The sequence below is a fragment of the Thamnophis elegans genome, chromosome 1 (assembly GCF_009769535.1).
Source record: "Thamnophis elegans isolate rThaEle1 chromosome 1, rThaEle1.pri, whole genome shotgun sequence".
In the NCBI taxonomy this organism is placed as follows: Eukaryota; Metazoa; Chordata; class Lepidosauria; order Squamata; family Colubridae; genus Thamnophis; species Thamnophis elegans.
The window spans coordinates 121916317-121944013 of record NC_045541.1 but is presented as its reverse complement, the minus strand read 5'-3'; positions in this window follow the sequence as shown (position 1 = coordinate 121944013).

The following is a 27697-nucleotide window of genomic DNA, read 5'->3' as shown; positions in this document are numbered from 1 at the left end:
TTCTGATCTAAAAGTTCAGCATCTTAGCCACTGAACCACCACGTCCCATGGTCAGTAAAGAATATTCTATTCTATGCTTCATCATTCTGATATCCTGTCCACCCCTGGAAATGTGGTTGAGTGGCAGACATGGGTAAGGAAGGTAGGGCTAAGAAGGCAAACTAAGAGGTGCATCCCTCCCTTCTCTTCTGTGATTCTGATCAAAAATTTCTGAAAAGAGGTCTTGGATGGTAATAACCTGTTTTTCATACCCCACCACTGATTTACATACTGTAAGAATACAAAGCTTGCTTGATCTGTAAGGGCATGGTCAATGAAGGGAAAATATTGCTTTCTTTTCAGAGATCATTTTACTATGGAAAAAAAGAATGAACGTTCAAAGATTTCTCTATACCTTCAGCAATATGTTTACATAAATATATTGCACTAAATTGGCATTTGATGGAAGCTTCCATTTAAAAAAAAACCTTGTCATATTACTCTTTTTGAATTGCTCATAAATTCAGGGTTGAACAAAGTGATCAGATTACATTAAATGCATGTTGGTATCTCTAACTTTCTGCAGTGAATTAAAACTGGCTGATCATGTCTCAAGTGCATTTCATTTGCTGTTGATTCATGTGCAGCAATATAATTTTCAAGATTCCCTTATGCCACCAAACTGACTCTGATATACTGAAGACTGGAGAAGATTATGGTAGCTCTAAGATTGAAAACACTATCATGGCAACAGATAAATGCAGTAAAGATATCATGAATGCATAAACAAAACCATCAACTACAGAAATAACTATTCATTTAATCCACTGCTGAATTCAAGGGAGAGGCTCGTTGTTTAATGACTATGAAAAAACAGACCAAAATATGTAAATGCCAATATATTGTTTCTGTTCTCTTCTTATTAATCTTTGTTTTGTGCACTGTAAAAAAAGACATTGAGTTTCCTTTATGCATTCAAAATAAATGTGTTCTTCACAAAACAAGATAAGTCAGGTGAATTGAGAGCAATCGAAATGCAGGAAGGTGGAAAATATGCAAAAACTAGTTTTTATTAAAAAATAAAAACTCGGTCACAGAAATAACTTTTTTTCCCTTTGTACAGGGCTTTTTTGTTCCTTTGTTTTGAAACCCAATCCATCTTTAAAGGCTTTTTAAGCTGGCAAAAAATGCATTATTATTAAGCTGGTAGCTTCTATTGTTTCAGAGGTAGCTATGGCTATGGATGAATGCTTTCAACAGAAGTTAAAAGAGATAATGAGCCTTTAATGATACAAAATCAGAGCCTTGTGTGCTTAGCGAAGCTTGACACAAGCTCTAGTTTTCAGCCAGCAAGAAGGGCTTATACTATCTCCCAGTTTTCTAAGCTCCAAATACCCACAAAAATGCTCTCTTATCCAACTCTCTCTCAAGATATTATCAGTAGTAGATGTCTATGATGCTCAGCTGTTAATGACATGAAGCATCAAATAGCCATGGTGAAAGTAAATTCAATTTTGTCATCTCCTCCCCTGCAATCTATTAATGGATACCAGGCAGAAATAATTTTCCAGGTAGATTCCTTTTGCATATATTTACAGCAATTCTTTAGGGGGGCGGTTCCCCTGAAGTTTCTTTATCTGCTTCACTTACCATAGGCAAATAGAACTTTCACAGTTGAACTTTTTAAACCAGCTTCAGTGAAGCCAATATAATGTCTTTATATTAATTAATATCTCCCTCACAGACACATATTTTCTAGGATAAAGTTTCTTAGGATTCTTAGGTTTATTTCTTTAACTTATATTAAGAATTTGCTGTTTGAAGGGAAAGGTGAAGGCCTTTTGAATTCCAAAAGCAAAGACATTAGGAATTAATTAGATGTGGTGGTACAATAGTTAGATGGAAGTATTGCAGGCTAATTCTGCTGACTGCCAGAAGTTTGATTCTGATCAGCTCAAGGTTGACTCAGCCTTCCATCCTCCCGAAATAAATAAAATGAGGACCCAGATTGTTGGGGGCAATAGCTGACTCTGTAAATCACTTAGAAAGGATTGTAAAGCACTGTGAAGTGGTATATAAGTGCTACTTAGTTTTTCATAAGCAAATTTAGTATGAAAGTTGCCAAGTAGTTGGAGTTTGGAGTTTCTAGTCTTTTGTGCATATATCCACGATCATTCAATTGATGTATTTAGATAAGTAAATATCTCAATGACATAAGTGAATCAATAACCCAATGGGTCATGGGCCATCTTCTTGTATAAGAGTTATAACAGTAAGGAGTTTGTCAGCTTTACTTCATAGTTGCTATCTAAAAGACTTGCTAATACTCTTTTGTTTTAGTATCAACCAATGCAAGAGTCCTGCCCAAACAGCATTCAAAATAACCTTACAGGTAGTGGATGCATGTTAGGGAAGCACTCAGAGATATTTCCTTACAGGATTTTTTCAGAGCAACTGCTTTTATCGAATGCCACAAAATATTGAGTGCAGCATTTAGTAGAGCAGCCCTCCTTATATTGGCTCTGTGATAATCTACTCCTACTTCCAGGGCAATAAGTGATTGATGTAGATTGCAAGGAAGAATTGGTTACTTATCTGAGGTCTTCAACTGCTTATCTATGAATTCACACAACTCACCCACTTTCTTGTTCAGGTGGCAATTCCTAACTTTGTATTTATTCTTAAACCTTTTGAGGAATATTGAGAAGCAATGCCCAGATGGAGGAAAAGGTCATTTAAAAACTTTATTCATAAATTCTAGAAATTACCAAGAAGGAATGATGCATGTTACAGATAACAAATTAATTTTTCTACCTAGTGTGAATAAAAAAAGAAATCAGATCAATATGAACTTGGGGTGTTTTATATTTAAAATAAACTTTGAATTCCAATAAAAAAGTACAAAAGAAATATATCTTTTCTGATAACTGAAGTTAATAAATAAATTGGCAAAATACATTAAGTCACATATCTCCCTACGTCAGCTCAAAATGGTGCTCTTTACATGTAAAATAGTAAAATGATATATAAGACAATTTCTTCATGCTTTCACTTAACTTTTCCACATTCTTTTATAGAATCAGACTTGACCCAACAATACTTATATATCTGAATATTATTGTATTGTATTATATTGTTATATTATATTGCATTACATTATTATATCATATTATATTATATTGCATTACATTATTATATTATATTATATTATATTATGTTATGTTATGTTATGTTAATTATATTATATTTTTCTTTGTTTTTGCTTGAACACATTTCACTTCTCATCCAAGATGCTTCTTCAGTTCTGATCCAAGAAGCTCTCTTCAGTTCTAAAGAAGCTTCTTGGATGAGAAGTGAAATGTCTTCAAGCAAAAAACAGTTGCCTTTTGAAAAAGCACCTTTGGGGCAACCATGATTTGGATGACTGAGACTCTCCATAGACATTTGACTATTTCACATCCAGTTGGATGGGGTGGATAGTCTAATGACTTATTGTTGTTTTATGAGAATCCTATTTTAACTCTTAGATTCATAAAGTGTCTCTAGTGTAGGTATCACTTATATGGCACTAAAAGAAGAATAACATGCAACTGCAGTAACTCTCATTACCATCCTGTTTTTCATTACATTCATTCTACAACTATACTTCTAGCAAAATTCCAAGAACAGAAGCAGTTATCCAAAAATAGTTACCAATCTTTAACTGGAAATTTAATTTTATATTGATGAACAAGATTTCATTCAAAGATCATTCTGCCTTACATAAGCACTTTGAATAACTGAACCACTATTTACTTATCAGAAAAAGTTGTTGTTGTGGAACTCAACTGACAGATCATCAGTAGATCTCAAATCTATTCCAACCATTGTAATGTTCATCTTTCTGTTAAAAATTATGCAGAACTTTATTGGATTAGATGACTTGTAAGGTCCTTTCTCTGATTTTAATATACTTCTCCCTGAGGAGTTTTAGATAGTTGTATTGCAAATCCATAACTGAGCTATTAACCTTTCTCCCTTGATTTACAATGCAAGATTTTCAAAAAGAATCAACAGCAGCAAAACTCAGTGCCGTAACAATTAAAATATTTTAAAATATTTTAAGTATTAAAAAGGACAGCTTGCTGAACTTTTTTTTTAAAAAAACATACACTGAACTTTTGAGATGGGTCTACCATGAAAGGTAATCCCAGAATCTAGGCAAAACCATTACAAAGTCTTCTTCCTAGTTTGATTAAATATAATTAAATATATCAGTTATACTAATAGTATGCAAGTACATATTTGGAAAAAAAATGTTTCAAAATGCCTATAAATAACCAATTTAGGGTTTAAAACATCATAAATGGGTCCTAACATACCATATGAATCAATTCAATAGGTACAAGAATGAGTGAGAAACATTAATGGGCTGACCTGATAAAGAAAAGTTTTCTATGCTTTAAATCAAACTTTGTGTATATATTTGGCTTACAGAATTAACAATAATAATCCATTCCAGGATTAAACTACTTTGATCTATCAAGACTTCTTTTAAAGTTTATTTTGTTTTGCCTTAAGGAGCTCAAGGCAGCGTACCTAATACCTAAGAACATAAAAACATAAGCAAGTTTCTAACGGATTGGATCCTTCACCAATACAGTTTAGCATTTGGTTCTCACTCATCAGTTTCACAATGTCTCCCAACAGATGATGTTCAGAGACAGTCACACTGCCATCAGCACTAATAACTGGTGATTCCCATAACTTCCATGAATTGATCCAACGTTTTTGAAAATCTAAGTAGATAATGTTTACTGGCACACCCTTATCAACGTGTTGTCTATACCCACAAAAAGTCAAATATATTAGTTAGAAAAGATCTTCCTTTAGTGAAACCTTGCTGGGCATACTTGAAGAAGGCCTAGGTCGCTAAGTGCTGGGTTATTTTATCTTTAAAAGCAATTCCCATTATCTTCCCCAAAACAAATGTTGAGCTGAAAGACATATAATTTCCTGGTTCTTCCGGTGAACTATTCTCCCACTACCAGTTTTAGCTTCACCATAATTGTGACAGATAAATTGAATTGAGAGATCCAAATTCATCAAGTGAGGTCCTTTGACTGAATATGGATTTGAACCTGGGTGTCAGGTTTAAAACCAAGAATTACACATAATGATTTTTCCAAATGGAAAAATCCCCATTGTTTTATGCCTATAGAGAAACTCTCGCCAGACTGAGCACTCTACTATCTCCATTATAAAGTACTCTGTGAACTATTAAGGAAAGCCTGTCTTAATCCTCTGTCATGTAATATCTGGACCGAGTCACCTCTTCCTCTTTTGAAGCACCCCTCCTTCCTGCGAATCCACTATGTTCCGTCACACTAAGTCTTCCCAATTCCTGACTTACACTACCACACTGGAGCTGTATGTAACTTCCCCCAACATGGCACCATACAGAATTATTGTCTTTCAGTCCCTATAATTGCCAATCAATACGTCAGCATTTATGATACTGGATTTCAAAATTAACATTACCAGAGTGGAAACAGCTGCTCAAGCTCAGCAGGCATAGGAGGAAAAAAAAATCTATATCAAAAACAGCAACAGGATTGTTGAAGTCCCTATTTAATGGCCTTTATTTCCCCTGGTCCCTAATGGCACATCTTACTGATATACACTAGAGACTTCAGGTATTTAACAGTTAAAGTATTGGAGTATTAACCATCTGTGTAAGAAAAGGGTAAGAATTTGGAACATACATTGTTAAATATGTTGTGAGGGATAGACGCAGGAGCCATGGAATCAGAGAGTAAGATGTTTATTGCGAGATGACAAGCGATTCAAAACGTCCCTGCAACTGTCAGGGTATTTATACTCGAGCCCAAAGCAACTGTCAAATGACCAGCCAATCAGAGAGCTGGTAACAGGGAACATTTGCATATATAACACTCCTTCCCCCCCAGTTATTTGCTTTGTGTGCAAAGAAAGTCCAAGCCTGTCGGTAACTTTGGTTTTTGGAGGCAGGTTGGTGTCCTCGTGCTTCAGCTTCCCGTCCAGCGCCAGGCCTCGCTTCTCCCAGTTGTTGGTCAGCAGTGGAGTCAGCGTGTAAACCTTGCAGAAGGTGGAGCTGGGAGGTAGGCAGCTTTGTAAGGCAGGTGGCCTTGGGAGGTAGGCAGCTTTGTAAGGCAGGTGGCCTTGGGAGGTAGGCAGCTTTGTAAGGCAGGTGGCCTTGGGAGGTAGGCAGCTTTGTAATGCAGGTGGAGCAGCGGAGGCTCCAGGCAGCAGCAGCTGCAGACAGTTTGTATTATGCAGATAGAAAGCCGTGAGGAGACGGATGGCAGCAGCGGCTGCAGACAGGCAGGCAGTTCCAGCCGAGGTTGGCCTTCGCGGTCTTTGGCTCGTCCTTTGGAGTTGGCGTGGCTCGTCCTTCAAGTTGGCGTAGATGGAAGGCTTCACGGTGGCTACTGCTGCTGCTGAGTGCATGCTGGCCATTGGTTCTCTGTTGTGGCTTTTGTGTCTGATTTTCGCGGGGCCGCGACTGGCTTATTCTTCGTTGTTGTTTTCCAGGCTCTGCGGGAATCGCATATCCCACCCTCGTCGCCAGTGTTATGTATTGTGTGTTGTGAGGGGAAGACGCAGGAGCCATGGAATCAGAGAGTAAGATGTTTATTGCGAGATGACAAGCGATTCAAAACGTCCCTGCAACTGTCAGGGTATTTATACTCGAGCCCAAAGCAACTGTCAAATGACCAGCCAGTCAGAGAGCTGGTAACAGGGAACATTTGCATATATAACATACATATCAAGATTATCCATAGGAAAATATATTAATGCTCTACTGGTCTTTGTGCTTTCATCTGGCTTGTTTATTTGTTTTTAATTCTGAGACTGACACTCTTCTCCTAATGCTTTAGGAGGGCAAGGTGCTACTGTCTGTGACATTCTCAGATGCTACTATCCCCCAAATCATAAATGTTCTGAAACGTTATACTGAAGAAGAATTTCAAATCTAAGATGTATAAATCTGGATAGTGTGACTTAGAAGAAAAATGGATGGATATGAAACATTATGCAATGAGACAAGAATAGCAGTTGATTCAGTTGTTTTCCTTCCATGCTTTACTCAATTGCCCAAATCATTATCAGTTGAAAAGGGGCATTTTGTCTTCTAAAAGGTCTACAGTCTTACAAATAGAGGAACATATTTCCCTGTAATCCAATTACAAACTATGTAACCTGTTAGAAAACAGATTCCCATCCACCCCCCCCCATCTTGCTAAATAAAGATCTCACCCACCACTCCAAATACTAAGAAATAAATCTAGATGTACAGTGTTTTAAACAGTCCGCCTTCCAAAAGCAACCCCTCTGTGCTATATAACAAGTATCTTTCAGGTTAGATTTGGATGCCCACTTAATACATTTCTATGTAAGAAAGGATCTCTATAAATGATGCACATTTTTAAAAAAACCATGTTGTAAACTAACAGGTTCTATATATGATGAAAGAAAAGCAGATGTTGAAACTATCACCTAGAGTAGGGGTCCCCAACCCCCAGGCTGCAGATTGGCACCAATCCATGGCCCACCAGGAATCAGGCCATGCAAGTGAGCAAAAACCCATTCATGCAAAACTACACACACCTACACACAGTCCATAGAAAAACCACCTTCCATGGAACTGGCCCCTGGTCCCCAAAAAGTTAACCATTAACCTAGAGTGTCTTGAAAGAAAAACCAAATTAAAATGTTAATGTTTTAACAGTTCTATACGAATGACAGCAAATTGAAGTTATATTAGTGAAAGTTTTGGAATGTAAGGCATTAAGTATATAGCAAGGAAACAATATGGAAAATGCAGCATGGATGATAATTCCATAATACATTTGGTTACTCAATTCATTTTTTAAAAAATAAATCTTCTTTATTTTGATTGCCATTGCATGGTGTCCATATCTACATTTCTATGCCCCGTAGATAGAAAAGCAAGAATTATTATGACTGGTTGCATAGTTAACTATGTTTAGAGTGGATTTTAGATGCTTTTAACAACCTTTCAAATTCTTCCTTACAACCTTTTTGAAAATATGTTTGAATAATTATCGTGGTGTTAGCATAGCTATTCATAAATAAATTTGATAAATAAAGAAGAAATGCATAAAATCTTTATTTTTCAGCTTTCATAGACCCCAAATCCTTGCTTCCTGGATTGCACCATTTAGAGTTCTTGGTCTTGAGAGGGGAGAAAAAAGAACAATGGAGGTCTTTTCCCTCGTCTGTTGTATTGTTACTTGTGAAGTTATGTCTGACCCGTCACAACTCCATGGACAATGTTTCTCAGGCCTTCCTGTCCTCTACCAACCCCCGGAGTCCATTTAAGTTCAGGCCAATTGCTTCAGTGACTCATCCAGCCTCCTCATTCTCTGTCATCCCCTTCTTCTTTTGTCCTCAATCTTTCCCAGCATTAGGCTCTTCTCCAGTGAGTTCTTTCCTCCTCTCTCAAGGCCAATTGCATAAGTTTATCAACTCAAAACTTGAATACAGTATTGTCCCTTTTATGTGGTCATTTACGTAAATAAATAATATAGTGATGTGATTTTTCATAAATTTTCATCTATTGAAATAAGATTTATTAAACTTCAAGATAGTATTTCAAGTTAAACCTGCATCTTGGTGACAACATGGACACATTCACACAGTTTCTTTGAGAACACAGAAGATAGATAGATGACTGGATGGATGGATGGATGGATGGATAAATATGTTTGTTTGTTTGTTTAAAATTTATATAACGTATGTAACTCCTTATCTCACCACCAGTAATTCTGGACAGAATTCTAAGTTTGCCATTTCTTTCTTCTGAAATCTCTTTCATACTTCCAAATGAAGGCTATAAACCTGAGATTTCAGGGTGGTCTCTAGTTCACCTATTAACCAGATAAGCCCTGATTAGCCTTTTTAAGTTCAATCAAGATCAATAGGTTTGGCTAGAATAATTAACTTATTAACCACTTAGAGCTGGGATGGAGAACTTATGGCACACATGCCACAGGTGGCAAGCAGAGCCATTTGTCAGGGCATGCAAGGCATTGCCGTCAGCTGGCCAGCGCAGATGCACAAGTGGCCAGCTGACTTTAGCATTTTTGAGGACATTTTTGCCCTCCCCAGGCTCCATAGGCTTTATAGGAGCCTGGGGTGGATGAAAACAGCTTCCCCCACCCCCCTGGAGGCCCTCCGGAAGCTTCAGGAGCTTCCCTGAAGCCTCTGGAGTGCAAAAAACCAGCCCTATGGGTAAATCAGAAGTTCGGGAATGGACTCATAGGGCCAGTTTAGGTCTCCGGAGCCTTCAGGAGGTTTCCCTGAAGGCTCCAGAGGATGAAAAACAGCCCAACAGACAAAGCGGGACTTCTGTTTTGCTCGTAGGGTCATTTTTAGGAAGGCTCCTGAAGGCTCCGAGGGCTTAAACCGGCCCTACGAGCAAACTAGAAGTCCATTCCCGAACTTCCGGTTTGCCCACAGGGAGCCTTCAGGGGCCTTCTGGAGGTTTCCCTGAAGGTTCCAGAGGACGAAAAATGGCCCGACGGACAAACCAGGACTTCAGTTTTTCTCATAGGGTCATTTTCTGTCCGTCAGATTCTTCAGGAAAGCCTCTGGAAGGCCCTTGAAGGCTACAGAGGGTTTAAACAGGCCTACGAGCAAATCAGAAGTCCGTTCCTGAACTTCTGGTTTGACCATATGGTTGGTTTTTTGCATTCCGGAGGCTTCAGGGAAGCTCCTGAAGCCTCCAGAGAGCGGGGGAGGCTGTTTTTGCCCTTCTCAGGCTCCTATAAAGCCTCGGGAGCCTGGGAGGGCAAAAAAATGCAAAAAATGGGGGAGCGCCTCTCATGCGCATATGCATGCTGGGGATCGAACATTGCATTGTGGGTGCAGGATGCCCATGAACAACCCTCCTGCACTCCCCCATTTTTGGCATATGAGCCAAAAAAGGTTCACCATCACTGACTTAAAGTAACAGACCTCTCAAATGATTTTTCCACTAAACCCTGAAAAACAACTGCTCACGTGTATGCTGTCACAATGTCTTTACTATATTCCCTGTGGCCTCTAGCTGCTGAAAAGTGTCTCTCTGTATATGTGGGTGTGTATGTGTTCCAAAATAAAAGGCCTGTGGCTGAAAAATAGATTGCCTTCCCTGGTATAGAGTGCTCTGTTTCCCCTGCTTATACATTTAGTCACCAGAAGTCATACACTCCTTGCCTGATGATCTTTGAGAAACATTTTCTTCTGATATTCTTTGTATGCTGGGTAAGCCACATTATGTATGCATCAGTTTGTAAACAAAGAAGAAATGATCTCAGTGTCAACTATGGGATTGAGCTGTAAGAATAACTGAGGCTAACAGATATCATCTTGGAATAACATTAAAAATGCAGTATGGAGGGTGGGGTGAGAGATAGAGAAGGGGGCAATCGCCAAGGGGAATAAAATTAGCCAACTGATTTATCAACAAAAAAAATTGTTTTATGGAGACTGGAAATAAGGTGTTACTGAAATGTGAAGGCCTTTAAATCATAGCAAAACCTTAGCAATAGAAAATTGCCCAGAGCTGAAATTTCTAAGCATACTTATCTAAAAGTAAAATCCCGGAGAAATAAATGGAGCTAAGAAGAATGGCTTTCTAGGAAACACTTCATACTGGAGCTGAGTTCCAATGTACATGATTATAGTTGATCCAGTAGAAGAAGGAATGCAGGCCGATCACTCTAATTTGAATGACATTATTTCTTTGTGCCTGTCTTACTTTAAAATTGAAAGAAAAATAGCTGTCTTTCAAGGCAGTGAATACTTCCGTGTTGCATTCTTTACTGAAATGTAGGCTGCCTTTAACTATTTCCTCCAAAACAGCCCTTTGTTTTTTCCCAAACAGTAGGCTATTTTGTGAACCTCCTATAATAGGAGTGAAGCAAGTTTCTCTGAAGATTTTTACCACAAGTCACCAGTAGGGGTATTATCTTTGCATGATCTTATAATAGATGTGCTTCATTAATTTAATTTGATAGATTTCTGTATCCAGCGTATGTGCATTTCTGTAATTTGATTCTGTAAAAGAAAATCACATTCTCTTTTGAAGGTGGGGATACAGAAATGTTGACATCTATCTCGGGTGGATTTTAACTGAAGCACTGCAGACATAAACAGTTCATTCCAACTCAATGTAGTGTATCATTGAATGTTTCATTGAATTTTTTCTTCTGTACATTCTTGTGTGCCCCCAAACCCATTGACTTTCCATTGTCTTCTTTCCTAGCACAATGTTTAACCTTTCTTCCTATCTTTCCACCACTTAGTCTTTTTCTGCTCCTTTTCTTCCATCCTTTACCACTTACGTTCAAGGACCAAGAAGTCCATTGCTTCCCATCATCCCTCAACCAGTTCTGCCAACTCCAGTGTTTCCCTTGCCTCTTCTATCTGCTTCTCAAAGGTCCCCTATTTACAGTCTTCTCTTTTCTCAAGCATGTTATATTTTGGTAGAGCTATAAAAATACTTCCTTAGCATATCATCTTTTTCTCAGTGGCGGATCATATTCACAAATCCCTAAAGTGTCATTGAGAGACCACTAAGTTTCAATTTAGGACTCTAGATCTATTTGAACCATAGGTTTAGTCAGGCCAGTCACTCATGCTTTAAACTATTCTTGATGCATGTTCAGAGGGACATCTACCAATTTTCATTCTTTTTGGTTTAGCAAGATAAATTGTACAAATCATATGTCCGGTTATCAAAAACTTAAAGAGGAGTTGAAACAAAGGCAGATTGTAATTTATTCATAAAAAACATTTAGCTCACTTTTAATCCCAAAGTGGACAATAAAACAAACTAATAAGACTGAACAATTAGAAAAATTAAAATGGTAAATAGGACGCCACCATCAATATCCACCAACAATATCAGTAGCATCTCAACAATATTACTGATATGAAGATGAGGAAGCTGAAACTTCATATCATTAACTTTTTTTAAAAAAACACATGTGCTCATGGAACAAATAAAGAAAAAAAATTAAGGGTAGACTTTTATTTTAAGACTTGTCAAACACTAGATCTATACCCAAAACTGTCTTCTCTGAAGATCTCCTGACAAAGATTAAAGATTAAAAAGTGTAAAGAATAAAGATTCAATAGAGAAACAATAAAAAGGAAAAAAGCAGGGGCCTACCACAAATACTAGCATTATAATGAGATATATCACATTTCTTTCTGTGCTTTTCCTACAGGTAGTTCTTGGGTTCTCTCTCTTCCCCTTTCTGCATTGGTGACAACCTTTATCCAATAGTTTTACCATTTTTGCTGTTACTTGGGAGAAATCTTGCCCATTTTACCTGAAAAAAAGAAACAGGATAGGGAACAGCTTCATCCGCTTACTATTCCACAAATGACATTCAGGGAGTGGCTTGCTGGTTTCTCAGAGAATCTCACACACACAGGGAAAGCTGCAGATAAGGGCAGTTCCTCTGTTTGTTTCCAGAAAATTTACTGTGCCTGTTGGATTATTTTGGCAGAAAACGAAAACAATTACATTCAAGCTGTGGCAAATTAAGCTCATTTGAAATGAGCAGTCACCAATTTTGTGCAGAGCCGTAGTAGAAGAAACAGGTAGAATAACCTGAGTCAGTCTGAACACAATCATCATTAAAAACAAATTGCAACCAATTATGTTATTTGTAATGCTTCTGTGATTACTGACATATGATGCAGAACAGCTGGATTAAAATAGTAACGGTCAGTATGGAAAACTGCATTGCAAACATCTTATTTCTGGCATCATAGTACCGTTTCCCTTTAAAAGGAAACTGCAAATTGAGCATACATTGCTTGATTTGATAAAGTGACTTATGTGAATAAAATGTTTTTTTTCTTTTTCTCTAGTCAGGAGGCAAATGCTCTTCTATATACTTTTACATTTCTTATAAAATAGAGGGAAATATTTTCAAATTACCTTTTTTCTTTTAAGAAAAAAACGGTCAGAATACTTGTGTTTAAAATTATTCTTAGGTTTTTCTAACGCAATTCAAAGGATCAAAATATACACAGGACAGAACCAGTGAGATTTTTTCAGACAAAACCTTACATCAGTTCCTACTCCGGAGAACAATTTTGTCTGCAAATGTCTTATTTTTGCAGTAGTGAGAACTCCCATAGCACAAATTCAAGAAAGCAAACTATTCACAGAGCAAACTATTCACAGTTCCAAATTATATCTAAGTTTCTTGAATTGCATTTCAAAAGTAATTAATATTGGGGAGGGAGCTTTATTTTGTTAATAGCAATAGCATTTAGACTTATATACTGCTTCACAATGCTTTACTTACCCTTAGAGAGGGCTCTCTCTAAGCAGTTTTCAGAGTCAGCATGTTGGGTATTTTACTGACCTCGGAAGGATGCAAGGCTGAGTCAACCTTGAGCCTGATGACATTCGAGTTGCCAAATTGTGGGCAGCTGGCAGTCAGCAGAAGTAGCCTGCAGTATAGCATTCTAAGAAGATGTATAGATGGATATAGGAACAGATAGATGATAGGTAGGTAGGTAGGTAGGTAAGTAGGTAGGTAGGTAGATGATGTATAGATGGATGGATGGAATTTCAGCACTGAAATAAAATAAGGATGTATATGTTTTGCTTTTAGTAGTATTGACAATGTTAGGAGAACTAGTAAGAGCCACAGTACTGGATTTCACCAGCTAGTGGGTCTCTATGTTGTATGTAGTTGTATTCAGCTACAGTATTGCACTTGTAGTAAAATTGTCTCTGCCCCAAAAGCACGCATAGTAATATTATCATCTCCTCTCATGTCAGAAATGCGAGAACTAGAAAGAGGAAAATTATTAATTTAAACTTTAATAAAAACTTTAATAAAAACATAAATTTATATAGTTCTAGCTCAATGCCAGGCAACATTGATGGCAGGGATATTTCCAAGCAGTAAATCATTCTGTGTGCTTATCAGTACCAGGGGGGATAATAATATACAGTATATAATCATAATATTTTATGTAGTGCATAAGTAATCAGACTAGCATACAAAGCATCTAGAATATACAGTATATGTTTAGTCATAATGAATGCATTCTCTACATGTACATGCTCCATCTACTTAGTAGAAGCAGGATCCTCAGACTGATTGGGGGCCCTATTGTCAGAGTCTCACAATGGTAGGTGATATGTAAAACTATTGAGAGTAGAACTTCCTCTGCCCATAACGTGCAACATGGTAAAGTTATGGCCTGGACCCAATAAGTAAATCAAGGTTGTCTATAGCTGAGGTTAATGGCATAAAGTCCCATGACTGGGAGAAAGACAATCGGATTTAATAAAAACATGATCCAGCTAAATTTGTACTTTATAATCCACATTTTTATGGGAGACATTAAGGATGCATATACCTTTTGGTGGCATCTAGGAACTTCTTTCTAAACTAAAAATAATTAGAATAAGTAGCATAAAACATACTTGTTTACCATGACTGAAGAATTGACCCAAGATCACATGGCCTTTTAGAGTAATTGGGTTTTATTTGTCTATACTATTATATAACTACTAGTTTCATGACAAATGTGTGTTTATTGTCATGTTATCAAATTACTTTATGGAAGACTGCTTTGTTCTTTTTTCTGCGTAGCAGAAGAAGAAGAACATAAAAATAAATAGCTAACTAACAACATTGGAGCTTGGCAATATTTCAGTTTGGCTTTAACTATCAGGTCACAGATATTATCTCTGAAAGTCTGCTCAAGAAAGGACAAGAAAAAGCTAAATGCTGCTTACAGAAGCACAATGTGCTGCCTCCACCTTACATTTTCTCCTGTCTGAAAAACATGGAGAAGGTGATATTTTAAGAAGAGAAGATTGTACAACAAAATGTAATGAAAACAAGCATAGAATCATAAAGTTAGAAGGGTCCCATTAGGCCACTGAGATCAACTTCTTACTCAATGCAGGAATCCAAATTAAAGCATTCCAGACAGATATCTAGCCTCCATTTGAACATATAAGATGATGGGAAGCCTACCATCTTACTGGGTAATTGGTTCCACTGTCAAACTTCTCTTACTGTTCTATCATTCACTTAGACTTTGTCTTCCTGTAACCTAAATCCATTATTCCCTGCATCTTTTGTCCATGCGAACTGAGAAAAAAATGTTTGTGGGTTGCACCTATATATGGAAACGGAGCAGTAAGTGGAAAGCACTTAAGTTAAAGATGAACTGAGTAAAGCCAGGGCATAATTCCTCTGGGTAGATGGGAAACAAAAGTAGCAAAAGAAAAGATGCAGACAAAAAAAAAGTGTGGTATGAATGCATGGAGCTGAGAAAGGATTATAGCAATGAATATGTTGGAAATAGTTTTAAATAATGCCACAAAGCTGTTGCAATAAATGCTTTGATAATATGCGCTAGAGGCACTCAGAAGACTGCAGTGTTACATTACATTAGGTCAGTACTGTCTACATTCATTAACAATGACTTTCTGGAAACTTTGCATAGAAAGTCTGTGATTTGCCACTAAGCCGCAGCCCTTCCCAAAGTTAATAGACTAATTCCCATTCTGCACACAGAACTACTGTTCAGACTAGACTTTTTCTGACTTATTGGTTTCAATTGTGATTTTATTTTAAAGAAATCTTACTGTAGCCTTGAACTGTTTTTCCCTTCAGCAATGCAGGTAACTGTGATTTATCTTTAACTCAGGGGATAACTGAATATGTCTTCTTGAAGACCAGTCAGGAGGTTGGTGAGCAAATGAGATCTACTAGAGTGTTCAACAAGCTTTCCAAGAAAGAAGACTCTTATTCTGACTGTTGCAAATGTGGCCTCTAGTTCATTAAACATGTACTGTTGCAACCTGTTTCTCCCTCCCTATTAATTTATCATTTCCAGTATACCCAGGGGTGGGATCAGGGGTGAAATTCAGCAGGTTCTGACAGGTTTTACAGAACCAGTAGTGGAAATTTTGAGTAGTTCAGAAAACTGGCAAATACCACCTCTGGCTGGCCCCAGAGTAAGGTGGGAATGGAGATTTTGCAGTATCCTTCCCCTGCCATGCCTACCGAGCCATGCCCACAGAACTGGTAGTAAAAAAAATGAATTTCACCACTGGGTGGTATTCAAAAATCTTAGCAACCAATCCTCTGCTGGTTGCTGGGCGGGTCTGGCCATGGTGGGCATGGTCTACTCAGTCTCCTGCACCATGGCAGGGGGAGGTGATGTTTTTGCCCTCCCAGGGCTCTGGAGGCTTTCCTCAAGCCTCCAGGAGGCAAACACGACCTCCCCCGGGCTTTGAAGGTCCACCAGAGACCCGATACTAGCCCATTTCTGGACTTCCAGAACTTCCAGGTGGGCCATTTTTCACACTCCTCTAGCCTCCGTGTGGGTCCTGCACTTACCTCCATCCAATACGGACTGCGTGGAGACTCCAGGAAGGGAAGGGGTGAGCGTGACCAGCCTGTCCTTGCAACTATTGGTTCAGTGAACCAGATGTAAAATTAGCATCCAGTTTGTCCAAACCGGTCTGAAGCAGCTGAATCCCACTCCTGAGTATACTTCCCATCTTCAAATTGGCTGTTTGGCACCTGGCAATATTATAAAATCACAAATAATAAATAATAGATAAATAAAAAAGCTAAGCAGTCACAAAAATTAAGAAAAGGGCTGCAGTCAGATGAGAAAAAAAGTAATGTTTCATAATTGAGAAAAATAGCATTAATGTCAACCTCTCCTTGCCATTTTCAGGGAATGGTATATGTATCCGCATGGAGAACGGGAAGAAGATTACAGTCCACATGACCTTGCTGTTTACCAGCAGATATCTTATTAAAAAAGAATAGCTTTGTAGACTGGTCCCTATGTGAAATTAAACCAAATCTGACACAACTTTGTACAACAAAATAGATATTCTAATTTAAATTGATAAATGCAAATGTAGGTGTAGGTGTGTGTTTTCCAGCATAACTCTGGAACGCCTCAAGCAATTTCAAGTAAACTTGGTACACAGATGACTTACCTCTGGAAATAAATACTGTGAGGGTAAGACACCCCTAAAACCTCTCAGGTGTGTGTTCTGTTAAGGTACAGCCTTAAAATGGTGTCTACTGTACTGCCGTAAAATGACTTCTACTGTGCAGCGCAGTGGAGTTGCCATGGTAATAGCCTCACAATAGGCTCCATCTGATAAGGAGGGAAATCCAACATTAGAAATTAAGTTTGGTTCAAACATTTTCCCCCTATAAATAAATACCCGGGCAACACTGGGTTATTGTCTAGTAAGGTATAAAATGTAAATAAAATATACTGGTATAAGGAAGACTATCAGCAAAGTCTATTTATTCTTGCTAGTCAGGTGGCCATGTGCAAATTGTTGATGAGAAACATTAAGATCATTTATATGGTTTGTATGGTTATTTATCTTGAAACCAGATTTACATTGGACAACTATCCATAGATACTGTAGGATGCCTTCAAAAAATATAAAGTAGAGGACATAAACACCTTAATCTTGAAAGTATGTTATGCTCTGTAGGATCTGTCAATATTATGCAAGTCCATGAGAAATTATTTCCCAGAGGGTTTGACAGTCCAATATGTTTATACATCATAGGCATAAACAACTCACTGAGCAGTTCAAAATTGTTAGCAGTAATTGGCAAAGCATTCAAGCCAAGATCTTCACAATCCCTTTGACCAGGAGTGAAACAACTGACAAAAAAACCAGCACTAATGATAACAATAAAGGTAGAGAGAAAGTTATGGACTAGAGTCAAATTTAAAATGTGACAAATTAAGACATTTTCATGAAATGAACTCAAGAAATCATACTTCATTATCCCAACTGCTAATCACAGAAGATAAATAGATAATTTCTACCCTTTTGCTGAGAACTCTAAAATCTTTTTGAATGCATTCCAGTTTGGGGTAGCAATTCAGAATAACATTGTTTTCACAGCATTATAATTATTTTCAGTGTACAGTTCTACACTTCACCACATGCCTCTCTGAAGTTTTGGTCTAGTATATAACATATTTTACTGCCTGTCATTCCAGTGCCATATGGTTTCAGAGCTCAGTGCATCCAGTTAAGAAGCTGAAATGTGAATTGAAAATGTTTTATAGTACCAGTTATATATTTATGTGACCTGTCTATTCTGAATTCACAATACAATTATTAAAGCTGCCTAAGATCCTTTGTTGTGGATTCATGTTTCTCCATGTGCAGCAGCTGTAAACCACAAGTGAAGTTTCTAATGTTAGACAAGGTGTAGCCATTAGTTCCGCTAAAAAGCTCTAACCACCAGTGCACATTGATTTCTAGTTTCATATATCTTTAATGAGGAGATTAAATACTTGTTTAGAAAGCCAAGTCTGGCTTAAGTGGTGTTTGTTCATACAGCATGTGTCGTCAAAGATCTCCACAGTATTTCCCAGCAGTGATACAAAGTGAAAGAGACCTTATTCCAGCATTTTACAAAAAATTTTCAATTGAGACTGGAAATTCATGAAATGATTTACAATGTAAGGAATCATTAGAAAAGTAAATGCTACTAAAATAAAGCTATTTGTGCTACATGGTTTATTTCCAACTCAGTGTTGGCTAATTGTTGAGATCCAAATTGAGACATCTATTACAATTCAAATATAACAACACTATATAAGACAACTGTACCCCTCCTATGATAGCGTTTGCCTTGTTGGAAAGTTTACAACAATGTATAAATCTGGGCTGAGACAATTTTATATTTCTTTTAGTATGGATAATAAAATAAACATGGAGTAGGATTCAAAGATGTAGTGCTTTAAAATTATTATAATCATAATATTTAAAATGCATTTAACATAAAAGATATAAATAAAAGTCATTTCACGTAGAGATATAGTCCAAGAGTCTGAATAATCATGATGATGATAGGACTATCCTAGATTACTAGGACAGTAATCTTAGTGGTACCAGTTTGGGTGACATGATATCAGTCTTCCAATATCTGAAGGACTATCACAGACAAGAGTACTTAAAAGAAGGACAAGAAGTAACAAATGGAAATGTATCAAGGAGAGATACAAGGGGACAACTTACCTCCAGAAATTGTGGATTTTCCATCACTGCAGGTTTTTAAAAAGAGATTGGACAGCCATTTGTGTGGAATGATATGGGATGTCTTGCTTGAGCAGGGGATTGGATTCCCACCTGTTATTCCAATTCTGTTACTACTGTATGGTTTTGTAATCTTCTAACCCACATATATTTTTAAAAAGAGGTGACCTAGGATGTTATATATGTAGTTTACCTAATCAAAAGGAAAGTTGGCTTGGATTCTGAGATAAATTAACAAAAATGAATTAGCAGCTAGCTGCATTTTAGCAGGCTCAAGGTTGATTTAGCCTTCCATACTTCCGAGGTAAAATGAGGACCCAAATTGTTGGAGGCAATACGCTGACTCTGTGAAACCACTTAGAGAAGGCTGTAAAAGCACTATGAATGGTATATAAGTCTAAGTGCTATTGCTATTATCTGTGATGTAAGAGAACTGCCCAATCAGGTAAAGGTACTTGCTTTATTTGGTATCCTTCTGTTTCCATCCCACTTGAGTAAGCAATTTCCCAATAGGAGCCGAGGTGGCGCAGTGGTTAAATGCAGCACTGCAGGCTACTTCAGCTGACTGCAGTTCTGCAGTTCTGCTTTTCAAATCTCACCGGCTCAGGGTTGACTCAGCCTTCCATCCTTCTGAGGTGGGTAAAATGAGGACCCGGATTGTTGTTGGGGGCAATATGCTGACTCTGTAAACCGCTTAGAGAGGGCTGAAAGCCCTATGAAGCGGTATATAAGTCTAACTGCTATTGCTATTGCTATATTCAGAGCAGAAAGTAGGAGACATTGGTAACTGAAGAGTAAATTTATTTTCCTTCTTATAATTCCAATTATGAATCAATCAACAACACCGAAATGCTAGGTACACTAATTAAGAGTAACATCTGCTAACATACTTTTCTATTGACAACTACATTTTATATGTACAGTTGTCCTAGAAATGCTGGTTGGCAGGTCTCAGGAAGCTTTTCTGCCATAGCACCACCCCCTGGAACAGTATTCTTTCAGAGATTAAGATGACACCCAACACCATTGGCCTTTTATTCTGGGCTTGGGCCTGTGGTCTTGTGTGTGTGAAAAATCCCATATCATGGCTGTGCTAACCATTATAATGTGTGTATTTATGAGGGAAATTTGTTTATAATTTATTTTTAAGATTGCTTACCACCTAGAATCAATTGCTGAGATGGGTGACCATATAAACTGAATGAAAGAACTCATATATGTGGTATGACATCGGTATAATGTTATAGTGTATTATATCATTTGCTAATATTTAGCAAAAATTGTTGCATATAAGATCATGTTCTACTTCATAGCAAAACTATGACAAAATGTACATTATTTGAAATCTGACCATAAGAATTTGAAGCCAAGAAGTAAAAGTAAATAACTTTATGTATTTCTATAGATAATAAATCTTTCTTTGTGCATTTATTTTTCAAGATGACTATTTTAAACATCTTAAAATATTATTGTATGTATGTATGTATGTTACATAACATAAACAAAGAATTTTGGAAATTTGATTGAATAATGATGGATTCCTTATTTAAAACTGATATATTCAACTGAAATAATTTTATTAGGATAGCAAATTGTATTAATAGTCAGACAAATCTAGTGTCTAAGAAACACTGTCTTCCATTAATGGATTGGGAATCTTCAAATAGTTTCTTGTTGCCAAAAGATTTCAACATTTCTTACCAGGTAATATTCATTCAGGGAAATTGTTTACTGACATCATATTTGAATTTGGATTCTTTCCCCCCAGAGATTTCTCCTATATAAAACCTAGGTTTAATTCCAGTGGATAACAGACATGCAATTAAATTGGCTCATTTGCTTAGGAAAATTTAAAGTTTTACAAAGACATTATCACAATCCCAAATCTCTTAAACTTACATTTGTACATTTTGCCCTATAACAGCATCGGCAAAACAGAATCTATCTGAATCTTGACAGGGGAGTAGAAGAATCTAAGAAATCAGCATGCGTCTAAATTGATACCATGTAAACACCATATAGTATTGGAAAACCACTGCTGGGGGTAAATGAAATGAATTCACTGGGGCATCTAATCCTATTTCTAGAACGTTTAAACTGTTTCAATGCACTGGAAAGCAAACAAACTTCAAAGTAATCATTATACCCCTGACACCAGTGCTTGTGTGGCTGAAACCTTTATGAGATTAACCCCCCACAGCGGAAGGAGTTGAACACGGTCAAAACCACTTTCCAAGTGTCAGGAGGATACTAGCTTCAATTCCCAATGGGAGAAAAAAAATAAAAAAAGGCTGCTAACATTTCATATTAAACAAGCTCAAGCTGCAGGTGAGGTTGAGGGGCGGCTATTGTTAAACTATTAGGCAAGGACACCGTTTATCTTGAATATGGCAGCACCCACTAGAATTCTGCTCAGCAGAGAGAAGTTGCTGGTTTAATTATAAACTGGAATTGTGCTGTCTTAGTGTGTCTCTTGCAAACTGTAAATGCAAAGCAACTAGCAAGATGGGGGGAGGGGAGGGAGGGAGAGAGATGATAGATGGATGGATGGATGGATGGATGGATGGATGGATGGATGGATGGATAGATAGATAGATAGATAGATAGATAGATAGATAGATAGATAGATGATGGATGTGTGGTGGGTGAGTGAATCAATGAATAGGTAGGTAGGTAGATGATAGATAGATAGATAGACAGACAGACAGACAGACAGATAGATAGACAGATCGATCATAGGTAGATGGTAAAAAGATTTGTGAGACATGACAGAGAGATGATAGAGAGAGATATGGGTGATACATGATATATGAGAGATGTATGAGAGAGAAAAAGATGTGTGTGTGTGTTTGTGTGTGTGTGTGTGTGAGAGAGAGAGAGAGAGAGAGAGAGAGAGAGAGAGAAAGAGAGAGAGAGAGAGAGAGAGAGAGAGAGAGAGAGAGAGAAATATTCACCCACATACTATACTTTTTAAAATCTAAAAACTCTGAATTGTTGAACAAAAAGACAGAAAAAGGTGAGGTACGAAGCCACCTCTGGAGTATCATAGGACAGAGCTTGTCTTGCTCTTCTTTAATAAATATTCTGCCCATAAGAGGAGATAGCAAGATTCTCAGTCAATTCAGTCTTGTTTCTAGACCTGGCGGAAGGGGATGTATTCTAGTGGCATCAAGGGAGAAATGCCTTGTCTCTCAATGGGCTTCATGGTGCAGAGATATCATCTTCAACCAACCCAAAACATTTCAGTTAAAAGTGTTAATCCTCCAATTAGTCTAACTTTGCTGCATTACTTCAATGAAACTCTGGATAAATGATTTTTACAAAGTCTGCTTTCTAGATGTATTGTCTCTTACATTTGACAACATACACTTCAAGCACTGAGATTACATTCAAACATTGAGATTGCATCATTTTCTGTCCTTTCATTAAATGTGTGATTCTTTGAAAGTAGCAGCAGATTGTTATTTTCTTTGGTAATTTGCAAATGCTCTTTATTTTTTTATCTATCATATTTATATACCCATCCATCTCACATTAAATTGACTCTGGACATCATACAGCACCAAATTCAAAAACAATAATGCATAAAAACAGACTGAATTAAAAATAACTATTACTGTTATTATTACTGTTGCCAAAGGATAATATTAAGGGAGCCATTTCAAAATCTCCCCAGTGCTCTGGGAGGCCCGGGGCCTGATAACAGAGTTTGGTCTCAAGGGACTTGTGAAATGTTAAGAGAGATGGAACTAATCTCATTTCTGGAGGGGAGAAGATTTCAAAAAGTGGGTGTTGTAGCAGAAAAAGCCCACCTCTTAGGACCCACAAGATGTAATTCCCTAGCAGACAGGACCCACATCATGCCTTCTATGCCAGACCTGATGGGGTAGCAGATGGAATCAGAGAAAGGTGATCCCTCTGATAACCCATGCCATTAAAGGTCAAAACCAGTACCTTACATTAATTCCAGAAGCAAACCAATACAGAACTCAAAGAGATGTAACACACACTGCTCTAGTACACATAACTGCCTGAGCTGCTGCATTCTGACCAGCTGAAACTTCTGGAAACTCTTCAAGGGCAGCCCCCATGGACAGTGCATTACAGAAATCCAAATGGGAGGTGATCAGGACCTGAGTGACACTGAGCAAAGCCCCCGGATTTAGGAAAGAGTGCAAATGGCACAGGACATGAAGCTGTGCTCTCATGAAATGTATCAGGAAAGATTTTATCATGAAGTGTTCATTACTTTTACCTCTTTTAAAAATTATTCTAGTAGGTTGGCTAAGTTTTGAATTTTGTTGGACAAATATTTAAACAAGTATTGTTATGTTTTGCCCTTGCAGTATACAAAAACAAAATGCTTCATAAGGACAGTTAATTAAAACAGATTTAGGCAAATATTATTTGAATTTCAAATAATAACCATTATTCACATGGCTTTTCTTTGCCTCTTCTTTGATACTTTTGTTTTTAATTCTGGGTTTTTGGATTCTGTATGTATTTGAACATTGTTGCTTGTTCTATACTAAACTGGGAAGTAATGTACTAAACATTGGTGTATTTTTTTTTAATTCTTCTGCCCCTTTTGTCCTTTTGGATATGCTGATCCAGATTGTGAGAGCAATGGTTGGTTGAACATTGTTTCAGGAAAAATATGCATGTGAGATAGATAGATCTACATGTGATATTATCACCAAAATTTTGATTGTGATTATGAATTAATTCTTACCCAACTTATTCACCTCTATCCATCAGCTCCAAGCATCTTCTTGCTGTTTAAAATGCCAATTCTTTCATTTTCCCTGCTGAAGGCTTTTCAAAAAGAAATGCTATTGATATTTGCTACTACAGCAAAAAAAAGTTTGAGATGAACGGGTATAATAGAATATTACCTTATAATAAGAGTTTGTCAGGCCACAGTCACACTGGCGGAGATCTGACATTGATTTTTCAATAAATATGGCAAATGGCAAAAAATATAGGGTACATTCCATAGCACTAAATTTTCTGGTGGCCATTTTTCTTTTGGCTGATTTCTGTTCTATTGTCTTCTGGTGATAGATAATAAAATATGTCTTCCTCTTTTATAGCCTTCATGCTGAGACAACCATTGTGGATTTTCTCTGAAGATAATAATTGGGTAGATTAAAAAAAAACATTTTCCAACCTGAGATTTCAGTGCCATTCCATTATGTACTTAATTACATTTAAATCTCACTGAAACATATGGTATTTAAGCATACCTAACTTTATGCTATATACTTCCTTTGTTAGATAAAGTCTTACAAAATAGATACGACCTTCTGCATCAGACTTGCTGCGTGCACTGCAAGGGGGATTTCAGTTTCTAGCATATTTGACATTTTCCTAAATGAGACCCTTGTGATTTTAAAGCAACTGTTTCCATTATGTGTGTTTTTGAGAGGAGGAGGGGTGACACAAGAGAGAGAGAAAATGAGAGAGATACCTGCTTGTAAATTTTAAAGCTACCAATGTTATAGAGCAGGTGTGGGGAAACATGGCTGGCTCAGGAATTCTGGGAGATGAAGTCCGCAAGTCATAAAAGGATCATGGTTCCCTACCCCTACTACAGAGGTAGTGATCCAACTCTCACAAACAGGTTCTACAGTCAGGTTTTTCTGCCTCCATTTTCTTTTTTCCCTATTTACTACCTCAGTCTTTGCCAAAAACATTTTATGCACACTCATAAATCATGTTCAGGAAGTAGGCTGCATTTCATAAAGGGAATAATTTCAACAACCACAAAATTTGAAATTTGGCAATAGAGATTTGGGGAGAGTCTTTTCCCCAGCATACATTACACACAGCTTTCATATAAGCTCTGTAATTAGTTTGGTCTGGGGTCTTTTTTTTCACAGTCTACTGGTTGCAAATAATTAGAGACCTAATTCAAAACTCATTGCTGTCTGTGGAAAAATTTTCCACTGGCTACTAGACGCTGAAATACAATAACTCAATAGCACATCAAATTTTGGCAGAAGTAGCTGGACACTCAGCATAGGTTTAGAGCCAATCCTGGAAGCTGACATAGATCATGGAATATGTCCAATGTTCTTCTCTAAGAAATAAATTACATGGACAAACTGAGATAAAGAATGATAAGGACAACAATCATTAGTGTAATAATATTATATGTAGCAAGGTTCCAACCTACTATACACTTTTTTAGAACATGGCTTTATGATCATTAGGTAAGGAGTGCAATAGAAAGGATGATGATGATTTCATTCTTTTCCCATTTTCTTAATGCCATTTACTGACATACAGAATTCTTGCTTTTGACAGATCAATCCTCAGTAAGCTGATATCAGGAGATTTGCCATCTAGAACACAGGTGTCAAACTTTCAGCTTTACACTGCTGTCATGTGATGTGTTTTTTTTCCCTTTGCAGAGCTGGGATGGGCATGGCCTGTTTGTCACAGACCACCAGTTTGACACCCCTGATCTAGAACAAATGAGCAGAAGAGAAAAAATTAAGAGCATCCTCCACTCTCAGTCAACCTCATTCACAAAAATGAGAACAAGAGATGCTTCCTCTTCTTGACCTTTGGAAAAATAAAACTATAATTTAAATGTCAGTCTCTCAAATTACTCTGTTTTAGTTATTAAAAAGAAGTTACAAGTGATAAAATGTGTTAGTCTACCCAACACCTTAAAAGATATTTCATGCTTCCATAAATTAAAATTTTGCATAAAATATTTTCAGGATTTAATTAGATTTTAGCCACAGCTTCAAACTCATCTATTACATCATTTTCCAAGCAACAAGTACATTCTTTTCAGACTGCATTACATTGAAATGCTTAGAAAACTTGCTTACAGGTGTTGGTTTCATAGAGGCTGATCACCAGGAAGAAATTCATTGGTTTAACTGGCTGTGTTCCTCTGAAAGCTACTTGTTTAAGAAGTGTCCCATGGCATTCATTGAGCAGTAATGTCTCACTATACCCACTCCCACCCGCCCAAAAAAGGAATTTCTGATTTGCAATGGGCCTCGGGAGAAAGAGAGTAGAAACACAAGGGAACTGTCATTAGACAAGCATTTATTGTCACTGCCGTTTTAAGTATGAGGTTAAATTCAGGCTTTCTTTGCCTCAGCATCCTGACAGGCTCAGAGGACGATAATGTGATTGGTCAAAAGCACACCATGGAAGTCCTCCATTTGTTCATTTTATATCCCCCAGGTCTTAGCATTCAACTGTGAATTCTTTGTATAACATGCTTAATTGGGCTGATTTGTGGGAATAAGTAGCAATTACAACAGCTTGACAAAAGATGGAGGATGGGCACTCAGCTGTGCAGGAGGGGGAAATTAATTGAATTTTTACTTTTTTTTTGGAAAGGCTCTCACCTTCTCTCAGCACATGCTGGCCTTGCTACAGCATTTCATTTTCTTTGTAGTGTAGTAGATCCCTCTAAGAGAATTGCTGCTAACTGATAGGCTTTTCTCTTATTGTCATTCTTAAGATGATACCTTCTCCTTATTAGGTCCTTCTTACCCACTGCATTATCAAAATTAAACTGGCAAAAAATATAATGGGCACATTAACAATCATAGACAGAGAGCACAAAATGAAGAATTCATGATTGATATTAATAACAGAATCCAAATAATGCTACAACATTAATGGTTTTGGAACTGACTACTATATTAGATTAGCATCAAACTAACCATCATGCATGCTTATCTTCACAACCCATCATTCCATTTCTGGGTGGGTCACATTGTGCAGACTAAGAGTAAGAACTAATAAGCAAAAAAAGTGGGGGCTGGAAGCAAGTTATAAGGGAGGAGGGAAAACAAACATAGCTAAAACTAATGTGTAATAAGATCATCTAACATACTGCTTCATATTTTTCTATTCTGATAACCCACGTGCTGTTTCAAGTACTGCCTTTTGTTCTTAAACTTCTTGTTTTTCTGTTATAGAGCGCTCATTAACTCCATCAGATAATGACTTTCTAAGCCTCCTCTTTTTTTTGACCCATTCACTTTTCCTTCTTACATGTGCTTTGCATATTTTATCTTACTGTAGTTCTACTTTCACATTGTTTCTTTTTTTTCTTTGTTCCTTTTTTTTCTTTTTTCTTAAGATCCATTCCTGACACCCAAAAATAATAGGTTGTCCCACATTTAGAAGTTTACAACCTGCTTTCCACTTTAATTAATTCCTTCAATCTTTCATCAAAAATGAATCAGTTATACATTTTGTATTCCTTCCTTTTCCACATGCGTATATGATGAATAGCATTAAAGATTTGAATATTTGAAATAAAAGTATCAACAGCTACTTTTCCAAGTCATGATTCTTGTTCATTCCTGGGCCTTCAAATAACCCGGTCAATTATTCTCATCCATCCATTAAAGTCTCTTAACAGAATATTTTTCCACCAATTCATTTATTTAGAATGTTGCATTGTTTGTTTCAAAAATCATTTTTCATTGTCAAGCACCACTGGAGTACAGGCAATAATCACAGTCTGAGTTTTGCTATTCAGAAGTTCAACATAAAGAAATTGAAGATTTCTGCATTCTGGTATGTAGGAAAGTAAAATACAACTAAAGAAAA